The sequence below is a fragment of the Hemitrygon akajei genome, chromosome 15 (genome assembly GCF_048418815.1).
Source record: "Hemitrygon akajei chromosome 15, sHemAka1.3, whole genome shotgun sequence".
Classification (NCBI taxonomy): Eukaryota; Metazoa; Chordata; class Chondrichthyes; order Myliobatiformes; family Dasyatidae; genus Hemitrygon; species Hemitrygon akajei.
Genome location: NC_133138.1, coordinates 8,772,547 through 8,791,784, shown reverse-complemented (window position 1 = coordinate 8,791,784; position 19,238 = coordinate 8,772,547).

The following is a 19,238-nucleotide window of genomic DNA, read 5'->3' as shown; positions in this document are numbered from 1 at the left end:
TGTCATGTACATAACTAGGCTTCAGCATTGCCTGGAAGTAGCTGAAAATTTTATTGCCTGAGGAAGAGACCTTGATTTGAAACATTAGCTCAGTCTCTCTTAACATATAGCATCTGACCTAGTGAGAAAATCCAGCATTTTATACACTTATCTCAGATTTCCAGCATCTGCAGATTTTTTTTTTTTGCTTTTCATATGGGAATACAAATTTAGAGGAGGGCACAAGGAATGTAGATCAGTTGAGTTTGGCACACAGACTATAATTTCACCAAGTCATACAGTGATGTAGTGTGGAAACAGGTCCTAACCCTGTGATGACAGAGGAAGGATGTTACAAAATCTTTGGTTCCTTTCCCAACTCATTGCCGTAAAATCCACCATTACTAGGCATAATGCCTAGAGTGACATTCCCCCTATATATATCTAATCGCTCAAGCAGCAGATCAAGTTAACTTTCAGTCCAGCAGTCATTCGTTTGGTCCTATTTAAAGATTGCCCTTTTGAACTTGATAGTGCATGCTAAGTCTGAGCAATCCCATCCTAACCTGAAACAAATGCATAAGCGCCATGTTTAAGCCCTCAGTTAGGCCCATCTTACCCACAACTTCTGGAATTACAGTGGCCCAATGCAAATACTTAATTCAGTTGGCTCAAGAAAGGAAGCACATGAGCATTAATTGCTAAGGATAGAAATGGAGTAATGGAAATACTCACCTTGTTCAAGCATTGACTGCATAGGCACAGTTGCACCACTCAGAAGGTGCCTGAAGCAAGTAAAACAGGTAGTGTGGATAAAGGTGAATTGAAGAAATGGTTATTGAATAACTTATTAAGCCACCTTCAGTTGGTTTCTGGCATTCTTCCATTAATGCAAGCTTCCAGAAAGCGTGAGATTCTGCCCATCAGTGGAGCGTGCATTCATGCCATGGAAGGAAAGATATCCATTCAACCTTGCAAGGGTGGGCCCTGCTTTAGTTGTGGGAAAATGGGCCATTTGAGTTAAGACCATTGATCAGGTTTTCTCAGATATGGGACAAAAGTGTCAATCAAATAATAGGAATCCATGAGACTACAGATGACTGTAAACTGCTGATTACTGTAATCTAGAGCAAAAGGAAACAAACTGGAGAATCTCAATGGTACAGGCAGCATCTGTGGAAGAAAAAGGGCTGTCAATGTTTTGGAACATTCAATTAACACTCTTTGCAGAATATTTTGGGGTATTCCTATTGGAATAATTATTAATAATAACAGCAGAATTATTCCAACAGACGCATTAGCAGCAGACCATTCAATTCAAAGAGAGAGAGAGTGCTTAACACAAGTCATGGAGAAAATTTTTTTAAAAAGAGCGTTTTACAGGGCTCGGCGCATTAGAATGGTGGGTATGACTCTGAGGCCAGTTTTGTTCTGGGTGTTAAATGTAGGATGTCTGGGAGACTTCCAGGCTCCCTGATGGCCACATCTGCACCAGGTGGATCAAGCTGCAGCTTCTTAGAGACCGAGTTAGGAACTGGAGCTGCAGCTCGATGACCTCCGGCTTGTTAGGGAGAGTGAGAAGGTGATAGATGGGAGCTACAGGCAGGTAGTCACCCCGGGGCCACAGGAGACAGATAAGTGGGTGACCATCAGGAGAGGGAAGGGAGGGCGTCAGGTAGTGGAGAACACCTCTGTGGCTGTCCTCATTAACAAGTACTCCATTTTGAGTGCTGTTGGGAGGGTGGGGCGACAGCCTACTTGGGGGAAGCACCATCAGCCGCGCCTCTTGCACTGAGTCTGGCCCTGTGGCTCGGAAGGGTAGGGAAGGGAAGAGGAGGACAGCAGTGATAGGGGACTCTATAGTTAGGGTGACAGATAGGCAATTCTGTGGACACAAAAAAGAAACACGGATGGTAGTTTGCCTCCCTGGTGCCAGTGTTTGTGATGTTTCTGAGTGCGTACGAACAATCCTGAAATTGGAGATTGAGCAGCCAGAGGTTGTGGTACATATTGGTACCAATGACATAGGTAGCAAAAGGGTGGAGGTCCTGAAAGCAGAATACAGGGAGTTAGGAAAGAAGTTGAGAAACAGGAGCTCAAAGGTAGTAATCTCGGGATTGCTGCTTGTGTCACGCAACAGTGAGTATAGAAATAGAATGAAATGTAGGATAAATGCGCGGCTGAAGGGTTGGAGCAGAGGTCAGGGATTCAGATTTTTGGATCACTGGGACCTCTTCTGGGGCGGGTGTGACCTTTACAAAAAGGAAGGGTTACTCTTGAATCCAAGGGGGACCAATATCCTGGTGGGGTGGTTTGCTAATGCTACTGGGGAGGGTTTAAACTAAATTTGCAGGGGGTGGGAACCAAAGTGAAGAAGTAGAAGATGGGGATGTTGGCGCAGAAGTAGTGACAGCTTGTAGGGAGTTTGTGAGGAAGGCTAGGCAGATGTTAGAGCAAAGATGCACTCAGCCTGATGGTTTGAGATGTGTCTATTTTAATGCAAGGAGTATCATAAACAAGGCAGATGAACTTAGAGAGTGGATCAATACGTGGAACTGCGATGTTGAGGCCATTACAGAGACTTGGATGTCTCAGGAGCAGGAACAGCTGCTGAGTGTGCTAGGCTTTAGATGTTTCAAAAAGAACAGAGAGGGAGGCAAAAGATGTGGGATAGGGTCACGGCTGTAGAAAAAGAGGAGGACATGGAGGGACGGTCTACTGAGTCAGTGTGGGTGGAAGTCAGAAACAGGAAAGGGGCAATAACTCTACTGGGTGTTTTTTATAGACCTCCCCCCCCCCCCCCCACATAGTAACAGGGATATCCAGGAGCAGATAGGGAGGCAGATTCTGGAACAGTGCAATAATAATAGGGTTGTTGTGATTGGAGATTTTAGCTTTCCTAATATTGATTAGCATCTCCTTAGCGCAAGGAGTTTAGATGGGGTGGAGTTTGTTAGGTATATTCAGAAAGGTTTCCTGGTGCAATATGTAGATAAGCCAACTAAAGGAGATGCTGTACTTGATCTAGTATTAGGAAATAAACCTGGTCAGGTGTCAGATCTCTCAGTGGGAGAGCATTTTGGAGGTAGTGACCACAATATCTCCTTCACCATAGCGCTGGAAAGGGATAGGAGCAGACAGCTTGGGAAAACATTTAGATGGGGTAGGGGGAAATATGATGCTATTAGGCGGGAACTTGGGAGCAGATGTTCTCAGGGAAATGCACGGCAGAAATGTGGCAAATGTTCAGGGAACATTTGCATGGAGTTCTGCACAGGTATGTTCCATTGAGGCAGGGAAAGGACGGTAGAGTAAATCAAGAAGAAAAGTTTATGAAAGGTTCAAGAAACTATGTACTGTTAGAGCTCTAGAAAATTACAAGGTTGCTAGGAAGGAGTTTAAGAATGGAATTAAGAGAGTCGGAAAGGGCTGTGAGCCCACTGCTCTTCTCTCTATACACACATGACTGTGTGACTAGGCATAGCTCAAATACCATCTATAAATTTGCTGGCGATACAACTATTGTTGGTAGAATCTCAGATGGTGAAGAGAGGGCATACAGGAGTGAGATATGCCAACTAGTGGAGTGATGTCGCAGCAACAACCTGGCACTCAACGTCAGTAAGACAAAAGTGCTGATTGTGGACTTCAGGAAGAGTAAGATGAAGAAACACATACCAAACCTCATAGAGGGATCAGAAGTGGAGAGAGTGAGCAGTTTCAAGTTCTTGGGTGTCAACATCTCCAAGGATCTAACCTGGTCCCAACTTATCGATGTAGTTATAAAGAAAGCAGGACCACGACTATACTTCATTAGGAGTTTGAAGAGATTTGGCAAGTTAACAAATACACTGAAAAACTTCTACAGATGTACTGTGGAGAGCATTCTGACAGGCTGCATCACTGTCTGGTATGGAGGGGCTACTGCACAGGACCGAAAGAAGCTGCAGAAGGTTGTAAATCTAGACAGCTCCATCTTGGATACTAACCTACAAAGTACCCAGGACATCTTCAGGGAGCGGTGTCTCAGAAATGCAGCGTCCATTATTAAGGACCTCAGCAGCCAGGCCATGCCCTTTTCTCACTGTTACCATCAGGAAGGAGATACAGAAGCCTGAAGGCACACATTCAGCGATTCAGGAACAGCTTCTTCCCCTCTGTCATCCAATTCCTAAATGGACATTGAACCCTTGGACACTACCTCACTTTTTTTAATATATAGTATCTCTATTTTTTGCATGATTTTTAATCTATTCAATAGACATATACTGTAATTGAGTTACCACTTTTTTTTCCTTCTATTTTATGTATTGCATTGAACTGCTGCTGCTAAGTTAACACATTTCATGTCACATGCCAGTGATAATAAACCTGATTCTGATTCTGGGATCCAAGGAGACCTTGCTTTGTGGATCCAGAATTGGCTTGCCCACAGAAGGCAAAGGGCGGTTGTAGATTGTTTGTACTCTGCATGGAGGTCAGTGACCAGTGGTGTTGCACAGGAATCTCTTCTGGGACCCCACGTGTTTGTGATTTTTATAAATGACCTGGATGAGGAAGTGGGGTGGGGGGTGTTGTGAACAGTCTGGAGAGTTGTCAGAGGTTACAGCAGGACATCAATAGGATGCAGAACTGGGCTGAGAAGTGGTAGATGGACTTCAGGCCAGATAAGTCTGAAGTGGTTTGTTTTGGTAGGCCCAACTTAAAGACAAAATATAATATAAATGGTAAGACTCTTGGTAGTGTGGAGGATCTGAGGAATCTTGGGGTCCGTGTTAATAGGACACTCAAAGCTGCTGTGCAGGTTGACAGTGTTGTTAAGAAGGTATATGGTGGGTTGGCCTTCATCAACCATGGGATTGAGTTCAGGAGCCGTGAGTTAATGTTACAGCTATATAAACCTTGGTCAGACTCCACTTGGAGTACTGTGCTCAGTTCTGGTCACCTCGCTACAGGAAGGATGTGGGTACTATTGGGAATGCAAAGGAAATTTACAAGGGTCTTGCCTGGATTCGAGGGTGTACCCTATGAGAAAAGGTTGAGTGTACTTGGCCTTTTCTCCTTGGAAGGACAGAGGATGAGAGGTGACCTGATAGAGGTGCATAAGATGATGAAGGGCATTGATCATGTGGATAGCCAGAGGCTTTTTTCCCAGGGCTGAAATGGCTAACATGAGGGGGTATAGTTTTAAGGTGCTTGGAAATAGGTACTGAGGGGATGTCAGGGGTAAATTTTTCACATAGAGAGTGATGAATACACTCCCAGCGGTGGTGGTGGAAGCGGGTACAACAGGGTCTTTTGAGAGCCTCTTAGATAGTACATGGAGCTTAGAAAAACAGAGGACTATTTGCTGGGGAAATTCTAGGCAGTCTGTAGAGTAGGTTACATGGTCGGCACAAGATTGTCAGCAAGACCAAGAAGACGAATATTAACTTCTTGAGGAGGAAACCGAAGGTCTATGAGCCAGTCTTCATTGGGGCATCAGAGGTGGGGAGAGTCAGCAACTTTAAATTCCTCAGTGTTATCATTTCAAAGGATCTCTTCTGGGTCCGGCATGTAAGTGCAATTATCAAGAAAGCACGGCAGAGTCTCTACTTCCTTAGAAGTTTGCAAATGTTTATCATGACATCCAAAACGTTGACAAACTTCTATAGATGTGTGGTGGAGAATATATTGACTGGTTTCATCACAGCTTTGTATAGAAACACCAATGCACTTGAATGGAAAGTTCTACAGAAAGTGGTGGATGTGACCCAGTCTATCACGAGTAAGGCTCTTCTCACCTTTGAGCACATCCACACAGAGTGTTGTCGCAGGAAAGCAGCATTGATCGTCATGGATCCTCACCTCCCAGGCCGGGATCTCTTCTCGCTGTTGGCATCAGGAAGGAGATTCCGGAGCCTCAGGACTCACACCACCAGATTCAGGAACAATTATTACGCCTCAGCCATCAGGCTCTTGAAGCAGAGGGGATCACTCGCCCCATCACTGAACTGTTCCCAACTTATGGATTAACTTTCAAGGACTCTCATCTCACGTTCTCGATATTTATTGCTTATTATTATTATTATTTCTTTCTTTTTTTTTGTATTTGCAGTTTGTTGTCTTTTGCACATAGGTTGTTTGACCATCCAGTTGGATGCAGTCTTTATTGATTCTGTTACGTTTCTTGGATGTTTTGAGTATGCCCACAGAAAATGAATCTCAGGGTTGTATATGGCGACATGTATGTACTTTGATAATAAATTTACTTTGAACTTTTGAACAAGGTTTGGTTAATAAAGCCTATTAAGGATATAGTCCTCTGACTTCAATTTGCAAGGACAGGCCTGAATCTTAATGGCAATAAGTTTTGACAATATGGCATCTGCTCTCTTTTCTGAGAGTGGTTGGATACCAGCAGAACTTTATTTTCCTATTTGTTAAAATGGCCAAACCCCTGTAGGATATTTGTAAAGGATCAGTTAAGGATGTTAGAGGTCAGTGAACATTGAAATTCGCTAACTAAATAAACAATATCTAGATGTAAGTCACAGTCTGATTGTACTTGACCTCTCTTGACCACTCCTTGAGTCACTCCTTGACCACTCAGTTGTGAGCATCACCAAAGAAAATCCAACTGGGATCCTGAGTCAGCATTGGGATTGCAGAGAGTAACTAATTGCTGATGCCTTTTATACTCTGTATAACCGGCCTGTGGCACAGCAGCATCTGCTCCAGACTTCAAGGCGAGTGGTCCTGGGTTTGAATCTAGCTGGCTCCTTGCACACTTTCTATCTGTGCTGGGTTGAGCATCGAGGTAGCAACTTGGCCCCTAAAAAAACAGACCAAAATGTTAAAGAAACGGCAAGTTTGCCACCCAAAGCACCACATGGCGCAGAAAGGAACAACAGGCTATCCTTATAGCCTGTAAGGATCCAGGAAGAGCTACTCTTCCTGTGAATGAAATCCATGGTCAGTTATTTAACTACAAAGTATTCCACATGCATAAAGTCATCTTTCACAGAGTTCATACTTCCTGAAACTTTGTTGTGATGCCAGCAGATCCTTTGGTCACAGCCTCTGCCTTTCGAGATTCCACAATTGTTATGTTTCACAATGCTGCAATGTCACTGAAAATCTCATTTACTAACAACCTTAACTAATTCATAAGGTGAAATTATCATTACTATGTTATTACAATTCAAGGTCCATGATAATTGGAATATGGGCTCACATGAAGACCTATAAATAAATGGAATTGCTTATAAAATATAATTTCATTTAGAATGACAAATTGAATATTCTCAGCAGTTACTTCTGTAAGTTTTGTTATTTACTTGATAGGTTTTAAGACAAATATCAACAGCTAGAATAATCTATTCAGGCAACATTGATTATCTTACTTGTAGAATACTGTTGAGTTGGGACCGACCGCGAGATGCATTCTGCTTTCTACTTAATGCATTATCTAGTAGATCAGATTACTTGTTAAGGAGGAGGCGTTACAAATTTAGATCCATTAAAGTGAGATGCACAAGAAACTGCAACTGCCAAAGTAGAACTGGCCAATTTGTTAACTGGTTGACGGTTTTCATTTTTACTGAAGATCATAAGGTACTAATGCAACAAGAACTGAAAATTAGCTTAGGAAAATGCGGCTACTAATTACTTAAATCTGTATAGATTCAAGGTATTCAACTATATCTGAAAGTATCATTCTGTTACTTTGGAGATGAAGAATGGATATTTGCCTAACAGCTCTGGGAACTAAATGGGACACTAAAATAAGCAATGGATGTAAGAAAATTACTTTGGTTGGAGCAAGGGAGGTCACGTCTGCAAGAAATAGTCACATTTTTGGGGAGTTATATAGGTTATGTTGGTTTTGATCTGATGAAGGCTCTCTGTATGAAATGTCGACTGTTTATTCCTCTCCATAAACACTGCCTGACCTGCTGATTTCCTCCAGCACTTTGAGTGTGTTGCTTAGGATTTCCAGCATCTGCAGACCCCCCTCGTGTTTAGGATCATGGGGAGCAACTACACAGTTCTCCAAAAATGCCAATACAACTAGATCAGAGCGGCTAAGAAGGAGTATGGTATACTTGCCTTCATCAATTGGGATGTTGTATGTAATATTGGGGAAGTTATGTTGCATTTGTAGGCTGAGGGATAATCTGTTGGAAGTACATAAAATTAGGATAAACTTACCTAAGGTAAAAGGTTAGAGTTGTTTTCCCAGGGTGGAAATGTCCAGTATTTACAGAAATTTCCAGTGGCATAGATTTAAGGTGAGAGTGGAAAGGTTTAAAGAAAACTTACACGGAAAGTTTTTGACACATAGAGTGGTCATGTCTGGAACCTACTGCCAGGGGAGGTGGTGGAAACAGATGCATTTAAAGGGCATTAAATGCACATGAACAGGAGGGATATAGGCCACCTGCTGGCAGACGTGAGAGTTTTGATTTGCATCACGGTCGACGCAGTCATCATGGGCTAAAGTGCCTGTTCCTCTGCTGTTCGGTCCGGTGTCCTAATGCCTATTTTAAAGTAATTGCCTGGTCAGATTTACTATTCATATTCCTGAATAAAGTGTCACTCTCCTGTGCTATTAGGGTATTTTGGTTGCCACAGAACTATAAATCAGAGGAGAGGAAGAAAATAAAAGTAGATCTTAATTGCAACTTTACATTAGTATTAAAATGGAACATTAAGCTTAAAATAGTAGATTATTGTTGTAGAACAATTTAACCTACCATAGGCAATGCCCTGGATGTTTTAAAGACTGAATGGCACAAATAATGGTGATGTCTGCTGAAACAGGCTGATAAAAGCTGACAAATAACAACTAGGAAGATGCAAGTCAAAAGAGATGAATTAAATCATAATTTACCAAATGGATGGAGAGGAGAAAAGCTGAATATTGAAAATATGCGATAAATGACTGAAATTACTTTAAATGAAATTGTTGAATACAATGTAGTTTGAATGTTCAGCATTGTTTTCACAAGGCTTCTACATGTTCCCCACGAAGAGATTTAAGGTTCTCTGTGGGACCCCAGTCGCTCTTCATCCGTTTTGACACTTCTTGGACAAGGATTCCCAAATCTAAATATCCAGATTGCAATTTGCAAGGAGGCTTTAAAACATCCTTAAATTGATTCTCCTGCCCTCCTACTATCTCTTCCGGTGATTACCTTTATCTCAATCATCCATTGTATTTCATTGCATTCTCAGCATTAAACCTCCAATGACAGCTAGAATCAGTTATACAGATTATAATACCACAAGACTGTAACACGCTGTAAGGTTTCACTCCTAATGCAATGGTTTCTCTGTAGCAGCAGTGTTTGGGTTATGACTAGAGATAACGTGGGCCTTGGAATGTGCGCCATCCAATGAGAGGCGTGCTGTTTCTTTCTTGCGTGTCTGAGAGAAGGGATTTGCAGGCTTTTATTCGGCAGCAGATTGAGAGAGAAGTTGCCAGAATGGAGAGGTCATAGACTGCAGGACTGAGTGGACGTGGAATGGGGTTGGGAGTTGATGATGCCTGGGGGAAGTTAATGGAGAACAAACGGATAGGAAAGACATGAGCTCCAATGTGTGCATTAGACTGTTTCATTAAAATGGGCCTTTTCCTTTTTGTTTTTCTTTACTAACCCTCTAGTCAAATTAAGAATTATAAAGCTAAATCATTTAATTCCATATGGTGTACTGTTTGTTATTTTGTGGTACTGATTTGTAACGGGGAGAACATCACGCAGCATCCACACAAACGAGGTTTCACAAGTTTGGCGGGCCAGAGAGTGTCTTTCCCTAGACTAACACAGCCCACCGAACCTGGGGAGGTTACAAAACTATACAACATTGGAGCAGAACTAGGCCATTCAGCCCATCAAGCCCACTCTGCCATTCCATCATGACTGATTTATTATACCTCTCAACCCCATTCTCCTGCCTTCTCCCTGTAACCTTTGTTATCCTTACTAATCAAGGATCTATCAAGCTCCACTTTGAGCATACCCAATGACTTGGCCTCCACAGCCACCTGTGACAACGAATTTCTTGGATTCACGACCTTCTGGCTAAAGATATTGCTTCTGATTTCTAAAGAACATCCTTCTATTCTGAGGCTGTGCCCTCTGGTCTAACACTCCCCACTAAAGGAAACATCCTCTCCACATCTACTCTATCTAGGCCTTTCAATATTCGATAGGTTTCAATGAGATCCCGCTCCTCATTCTTCTAAGTTCCAGCTAGTACAGGCCCAGAGCCATCAAATGCTCCTCATAAGTTAACACCTTCATTCCCGAAGTCATTCTTGTGAACCTCCACTGTACCTTCTCCAATGCCAGCACATTCTTTCTTAGATAAGGGGCGCAAAACTGCTTACAATACTCCAAGTGCGGTCTGACCAATACTTAATAAGGGCTCAGCATTACTCCTTGCTTTCACAGTATATTCTTTCAAAATGTTTGCCTTCCTTACCACAGACTGGACCTGCAAATTAGCCTTTAGGGAATCCTGCACCAGGACTCCCATGTCCCTTTGCACCTCTGATTTTGAATTTTCCCCCATTTAGAAAATAGTCTACCCCTTTATTCCTTCTACCAAAATGCATGACTATACACTTCCCTACTCTGTATTCGGTCTGGCACTTCTTTGCCCATTCTCCTAATCTGTTATGGAAGTCCTACCTCCTTCCATAAAAATTCCAGCTCCTCCACCTGTGTCTGCAAACTTGACCACAAAACCATCTGATTTCAGCTTCTCCTTCTCAAACTGCAGGGTTATGAACAGAGCAATATTTGACCTCTCCAACTGGTGAGTAAGTTTATCAATGAAGCTAGAAGCTGTCTCAAGATTATAACACTGATCTGTTCTCTGTAATCTGATTTTAGGCAAACTAACAATATGGATTTCATGAAAGACCTTGGTGACCTTTGGATTACGGGAAAACAGTGAATTTTCAGACAACCTACTATCTCTTTGTTTGTAGTATTATAGATTAAAATTAGATTCTGTATTATCTTATCAGGTCCACTTGAGGGCGCTCTGATACAACAGAGCCTTTCAAAACCAAACCGATCTTGGATTTTTTTCATTGTTGCATCAGCACTATATTGAACATTGATGTTTTTGTACATGTGCATATGTGTGTATGTAGTTGACTATAAGCCTTAGTGACTATTCATATGCAAAGCTGCTGGCTGGTGGAGTCAATGCTCAACTAGCATTATGAGATTGTGGATTATTTTTGAAATGTTGGAATATCAATGGAGGAATCAACTTGGACTTGCATGGAAATGCTGGTATTTCTCTCCGTAGCTGTCGGTAAATGCTGCACGCCCTGGAAATTGGAAAGCAAAATTATGAACTTCTTCATATGTACTTGATGGAGATTTCCCACCTGAACTCTGACATTGGATTCTTCATGGAGTGCACCATCTTAACAGTTTATGTTGGTGATCCTGCCCAAGGTTAGCACACACACGAAATGCTGGAGGAACTCAGCAGGCCAGGCAGCATCTATGGAAAAAAGTACCATTGATGTTTCAGGCCCAAAACGTCGACTGTACTTTTTTCCATAGATGCTGCCTGGCCTGCTGAGTTCCTCCAGCATTTTGTGTGTGTTGTTTGGATTTCCAGCATCTGCAGATTTTCTAATGTTTCTGCCCAAGGTTAGACCTACCACAGATTCAGTGACTCCAGTAATTTCAATGGAAAGAAAAGGCGCAGATATTTCATTAGAATGTACTTGATCAATTTTAAATTAATTATTAAATTTGATATGTCTTTAAATGTTTGTAAATTCCAGGAAATGAAATTCCCTTCCCGGTGGTGTTTCACATTCTCAAACCCTTACTTTTGAATGAATGAAATTAATTTATTTCGGTTAGTACAAACATTAAAATATTTACAATGATGATTTCATAGGACAAAGTTACAACAAAAGTCAAGTCACTTTTATTGTCATTTCGACTGTAACTGCTGGTACAGTGCATAGTAAAAATGAGACGACGTTTTTTCAGGACCATAGTGTTACGTGACACAGTACAAAAAACTAGACTGAACTACGTAAAAAACAACACAGAATAAAACTACACTAGACCACAGACCTACCCAGGACTGCATAAAGTGCACAAAACAGTGCAGGCATTAAAGTAAATAATAAACAAGACAATAGGGCAGTAAGGTGTCAGTCCAGGCGCTGGGTATTGAGGAGTCTGATAGCTTGGGGGAAGAAACTGTTACATAGTCTGGTTGTGAGAGCCCGAATGCTTCAGTGCCTTTTCCCAGACGGCAGGAGGGAGAAGAGTTTGTATGAGGGGTGCGTGGGATCCTTCATAATGCTGTTTGCTTTGCAGATGCAGCGTGTAGAGTAAATGTCTGTAATGACGGGAAGAGAGACCCCGATGATCTTCTCAGCTGACCTCACTATCCACTGCAGGGTCTTGCAATCCAAGATGGTGCAATTTCTGAACCAGGCAGTCATGCAGCTGCTCAGGATACTCTCAATACAACCCCTGTAGCATGTGATGAGGATGGGAGGTGGGAGATGTACTTTCCTCAGCCTTCACAGAGAGATGCTGCTGGGCTTTCTTTGCTATGGAGCTGGTGCTGAGGGATCAGGTGAGATTCTCCGCCAGGTGAACACCAAGAAATTTGGTGCTCTTAACTATCTCTACCGAGGAGCCGTCAATGTTCAGTGGGGAGCGGTCGCTCCGTGCCCTCCTGAAGTCAACAACCATCTCTTTTGTTCACATTCAGAGACAGGTTGTTGGCTCTTCACCAGTCTGTTAGCCACTGCACTTCCTCTCTGTAAGCTGACTCGTTGTTCTTGCTGATGAGACCCACCACGGTCGTGCCATCGATGAACTTGATGATGTGGTTCGAGCTGTGTGTTGCAGCATAGTCATGGGTCAGCAGAGTGAACAGCAGTGGACTGAGAACACAGCCCTAGGGGGCCACCGTGCTCAGTGTGATGGTGTTGGAGATGCTGCTCCCGATCCGGACTGACTGAGGTCTCCCAGTCAGGAAGTCTAGGATCCAGTTGCAGAGGGAGGTGTTCAGGCCCAGTAGGCTCAGCTTTCCAATCAGTTTCTGAGGGATGATTGTGTTGAATACTGAACTGAAGTCCATGAACAGCATTCGAAAGTATGACTTTTTTGTCTAGGTTGGTTAGGGCCAGGTGGAGGGTAATGGCAATGGTGTCATCTGTTGAGCGGTTGGGACGGTACGCAAACTGCAGGGGATCCAGTGAGGGGGACGGCAGGCTCTTGATGTGCCTCATGACGATCCTCTCGAAACAACTTCATGATGATGGATGTGAGTGCAACGGGACAGTAGTCATTTAGGCAGGACACTGAAGACTTCTTCTGCATGGGGACGATGGTTGTGGCCTTGAAGTACGTTGCTGCTCAGGGAGATGTTGAAGATGTCAGTGAGAACATCTGCTAGCTGGTCTGCACATCCTCTGAGCACTCTACCAGGGATGTTGTCTGGTCCAGCAGCCTTCTGTGGGTTGACCTTGCACAGGGTTCTTCTCACATCGGCCACAAAACATAGATATTCTTTAAAACAGACCAAAAGGGTGTAGGCTGAGGCTACAGCTTATTACACCCTCCCCTCTTACTTACACAACAAAGAATATCTATGTTTTTGTTGTAATTTTGTCCTATGAAATCACCGTTGTAAATGATGCTTTTTGTTAAGCTTGTACTGACCAAAATAAATTAATTTCATTCATTCATTCATTCTTACTTCTACCTCTTTATTCTCACTTTAATATTTCCTATGCTCTACCTTTGTTTGCATCATTGTACCGTTCTGTTGTTTTTGCGCTCATCACTGTATTTATTGTTGTATTTATTATTAGCATGTATACTGTTTATTCTGTGACTTCTGTGTGAGAGCGCAATTTCACTGGTTTATGTTACAATAAACTAATCGACAAGAATAGGTCACTTTCTTAGCGTCGTCTTACCTTTTGTCTGTGTGGAAATATATATCTGGTATTCCATTTGCTGCTTTCCCCCACAGCAAAGTCGAAGCCAGTAACTAAAGATGCAAAGAGTTCTAAATGTTATGTACCACAGTGTCATCATGACTTCCACTTGTTTTTTAAAAGTAATTTTTCTTTATTTGTACACAGGATAGAGATGGCATTGAAAAGGCCAGTTGCCCTCTAAAATCTTTGAAATCTATTTGGTGATACTTCTGTTGTGTTTTTAGATAGGAGATTTCAAATTTGTACCATGAAAACTTAAAGGAGTGATCATCTATTTCCAGGTTAGAATCAGATGTGATGTGTAAAGGAACTTGTGGTGTTGTATTCCCATATCCCTTCTCTGCTTTTCCTTTTAGGTGGTAGATTATTCAGGAATGAGAGGTTTTGTAGAATTTGCGGCGACAACTTAGTTATTAGGGCAGTAAGGTAGTGTAACGCTTTACAGCGCTCGCAATCCAGGATCAATTCCACTACTGCCAGGAAGGAGTTTATATGTTCTCCCCATGACTATGTGAGTTTCCATCAGGTGTTCCACTTCCCTCCTTCATTCCAAAGTCATACAGTAAGGGCTAGGATGAATGAGTTAAAGACAAGCTATGCTGGTGCCAGAAATGGGTCTCCAGCATAATCTTCAGAATATGTTGGCAGTTGATGCAAATGACACATTTTATGTTTCGATGCGCATGTGACAAATAAAGCTAATCTTGTCATCCGATCTATCTTCTGTAAATCCTGACTGCTGGTCTTCCATGAGGCTCTTTCTTTTCTATTGCATGTACTTCCTCAAGAGATTTCTAAGAAATCGTAAGAATATAGAACTTGCTGTTTCAAGGAGTAGGTGTGGCAAAGATCAGAAATGTTTGTGAAGAAAAGCTGGTAAAGCACAATATTGAAAAAGGAGAAGGATAATTGAAGGTGAAATGATAGCATTGTCAAGCTTAAACACTTGATTTAGCAAGCAGGGCTGAATAATCCATTTCTACAACGGAGTAATTTTAACTCCTGAGAGTGGGTGGGTTTTGTAGTAGGTAGAGTATTAAATCTGCTTAATCAGGTCACCAGCTTTTGTACTTTACCCAAATGAATTGGAAAGCCCCATGAGGAGAGTAACTTAACTGAAGGGGAGAAGAGGGAGAGATATGCTACGGAAAGAAGTTCAAAACTAAGGTAATGGGAGAACAGGCAGATACAGCAAGTTATTAGGAAGATCAATGATGGTGCATTGACTATTACTGCAAGAGAATTTGAATACATGAGTAAGGTATTGCAACTATATTAGACCTGGTGAAACTGTATCTAGAATACTGTGTGCACATCTAGTTGCCCCACCTCATGAGGATGTACAGTATGTAACAGGGAATGCAGCAAAGGCTCACAGATTGATTTTAGTGATAGGGAGATTTACCATGAGGCGTGCTTATGAAGACTACACCTTTGTTCTCTGGAGTTCAGAAGAAAGAAACATACAATATACTCACAGGGCTGATGAAGTAGAGAAGGAATAATGTTTCTCCTGGCTGAACTGTCTAGAATCAGGAATTAACATAAGGGGTTGACAATTCAGGACAGAAGCTGGTATAATCTTCTTCTTCACTTAGCAGGTAGTAATTTCTCTAGCAAAAGAGAGCTGTGGTGGCTCAGTCACGGAGTATATCAAGATGGAAACAGGAGTGGGTGGGGGTACAGTACAGTGGAATTGGCAATAAGGAAATGTCACTAATCCACACTGACTGTGGTCTTCTGATGAGGAGGTCAAGGATCTAGTTGCAGAGGGTACAGAGGCCCAGGTACTTTGACAGGTACATGGGTAGGAAAGGTTTAAGAGACCAAATGGATCCAGATTAGATGGGAATCTTAATCTGCATGGATCAGTTGGGCCAAATAACCAATTTCCATTTTGTATGACTCTAATGATCATGGGCAATGCAACAAATGTCCTTCACATTTTCTCTTTCCACCATTCTAGAACACAAATTGGCCTTTCAAATAAAGCAGCTTCTACTTGCACTTCCTCCAATATACAATATGCAGGTAACACACAAACGCTGGAGGAGCTCAGCAAGTCAGGTAGCATCCACAGGGAGATTGTTTCAGGCTGAGAAGCATCATCAGGACAGGCGCATGGATAAAAAAGATTAACACAGGAAATGGACTGAACAGCAATCTTTATTAGCATGGACCTGTTGGACCACACAGGTTTCCATGTATGACACTATCACAGCAGGAGATGAAGGGTCAGACTTGCTGAGTTCCTCCAGCACTTTTGTATGAATCTCTTATGTTTATGCTAGTTTTGTATTTTGTGTTAACAACATGGTCTCCCATACAATGAAAAAAAACAAAATGTGGATTGGGTAACTAATTTGCAGACACCTACATCAGATCTATATAAATGTGAAGATCTTCCAAATTCAGTGTCAAATTCCATAATCTCAGATAATCCTTTTCCTCTGTGTGTATCAGATCTGTCCACTTGCACTGTAACACTGCAGCCAGCAGGGTCAGTATCAGTGCGTAGGGATGCAGAATCTAAAAGGGTAGCAAATACTCAAAGTGTTACATCTCAATACACAGAATACAAGAAATAAGGTGCAAGATCTTGTTGCATTATTATAGATTATAAGGTCACATGGGTGAATGAATCATGGCTGAAGGATAGTTGTAGTTGGGAGCTGAATGTCCAACGTTACACATTGTGTCAGAGGGACAGGAAAGTAGGCAGAGGGAGTGTTGTGGCTCTGCTGGCAAAGAATGGCATCAAATCAGTTGAAAGATGTAACATAGGATCTCAACCCATGAGATGTTGAATCCTCTTGGGTTGAGTTCAGAAACTGCAAGAGTAAAAGGACCTTGATGGCAGTTATATACAGGCTTCCCAACAATAGCTGGGATGAGGACCACAGATTACAACTGGAAATAGAAAAGGTGTGTCAAAAGGGCAGTGTTATGATAGTCATGGAAGATTACAATATGCAGGCAAATTGAGAATATCAGCTTGGTAATTGATCTCAAGAGAGTGAGTTTGTTGAATGCCTATGAGCTGGCTTTTTAGAGCAGTTTGTCATTGAGCCTACTGGGGGATCAGCTATACTGGATTGGGTGTTATGTAATGAACCAGAGGCGATTAGGGAGCTTAAGGTAAAAGAACCCTTAGGAGGCAATGATCACAATATGATTGAGTTCAACTTAAAATTTGATAGGGAGAAAGTAAAGTTTAATGTAGCAGTATTTCAGTGGAGTAAAATAAATTACAGTGGTATGAGAGAGGAGTTGGCCAAAGTAAATTGGAAAGAGCTGCTGGAAGGGATGACAGAAGAGCAGCAATGGTGTGAGTTTCTGAGAAAAATGAGGAAAGTGCAGAATAGATGTATTCAAAAAAACAAAGAAATACTCAAATGGAAAATAGTACAACCATGGCTGACAAGGGAAGTCAAAGCTAATGTAAAAGCAAAAGAGAGGGCATATAAGCAAAAATTAGCGAGAAGACAGATGAAATATGAAAGTAAGCTAGCAAACAATATCAAAGAGGATGGTAAAAGCTTTTTCAAGTACCGGTATGTAAAAAATAGAGAGATGAGAGTGGCTATAGGACAGCTAGAAAATAAGGTTGAAGTAATAATAACAGGGGACAGAGAGCTAGCAGATGAACTAAATGAGTATCTTACACCAGTCTTCACTGTGGAAGACACTAGTAGTGTGCCAGATGTTGAAGGGTGTGAGGAAAGAGAAGTGAGTGCAGTTACTATTACAAGGGAGAAGGTGCTCAAAAAGCGGAAGAACCTAACGGTGCGTAAGTCACCCGGACCAGATGAACTCCACACTACAATTCTGAAAGGGGTAGCAGTAGAGATTGTGGAGACATTAGTAATGATTTTTCAAAAATCATTAGGCTCTGGCATGATACCAGAGGACTGGAAAATTGCAAATGTCACTTCACTCTTTAATAAAGGAGGAAGGCAGCAGAAAGGAAAATTATACACCAGTAGAAAGGAAAATTATACACCAGTTAGCCTGACCTCAGTGGTTGGGAAGATGTTGGAGTCAATGTTAAGGATGAGGTTATGGAGTACTTGGTGACACAGGACAAGATAGGACAAAGTCAGCATGGTTTCCTTAAGGGAAAATCTCGCCTGTCAAACCTGTTGGAATATTTTGAGGAGATTACAAGCAGGTTAAAGGGGATGTAGTGGATGTTGTATATTTGGACTTTCAGAAGGTCTTACCAAGTTGAGAGCCATGGTATTACAGGAAAACTACTGGCATAGTTAGACCATTAGCTGATTGTTAGGAGGCAGCGAGTGGGAATAAAATAATCCTTTTCTGGTTGGTTGCCAGTGACTAGTGGTATTCTGCAGGGGTCAGTGTTGGGACCACTTCTTTTTATTCTGTAATCAATGATTTAGATGATAGAATAGATGGTTTTGTTGCCAAGTTAGATGATACAAAAATTGGTGGAGGGGCAGATAGTGTTGAGGAAACAGGTAGGCTGCAGAAGGACTTAGATTAGGAGAATGGGCAAGAAAGTGGCAAATGAAACAAAATGTTGGAAAATGCACGGTCATGCAATTTGGTAATAGAAATAAATGTGCAGACTATTTTCTAAATTGGGAGAAAATCCAAAAATCTGAGCTGCAAAGGGACTTGGAAGTCCTTGTACAGTACACCCTAAAGGTTAACTTGCAGGTTGAGTAAGGAAGGCAAATGCAATGTTAGCACTTTAAGAGGTCGAGAATACAAGAGTAGGGATGTGATGCTGAGGCTTTATAAGACACTGGTGAGGCCTCATCTTTGAGTATTGTGAACAGTTTTGGGCTCCTCATTTAAGGAAAGATGTGCTGGTATTGGAGAGGTTTCAGAAGAGGTTCACAAGGATGATTTCAGAAATGAAAGGGTTATAATAAAGGAATGTTTAATGGCTCTGTGTCTGAACTCATTGGAAATTAGAAGGATGATGGCCTTCTAATGTTGAAAGGTCTAGACAGTGTAGATGTGGAGAGGATGTTTCCTTTAGTGGGAAGTGTTAGACCAGAGGGCACAGCCTCAGTATAGAAGGACATTCTTTTAGAACAGAAATCAGAAGCAATATCTTTAGCCAGAGGGTAGTGAATCTGAGAAACTCATTGTCACAGGTGGCTGTGGAAGCCAAGTCTTTGGTATGTTTAAAGTCAAGTCACTTCTATTGTCATTTTGACCATAACTGCTGGTACAGTACATAGTAAAAATGAGACAATGTTCTTCAGGACCATGGTGCTTGATTAGTAAGGAT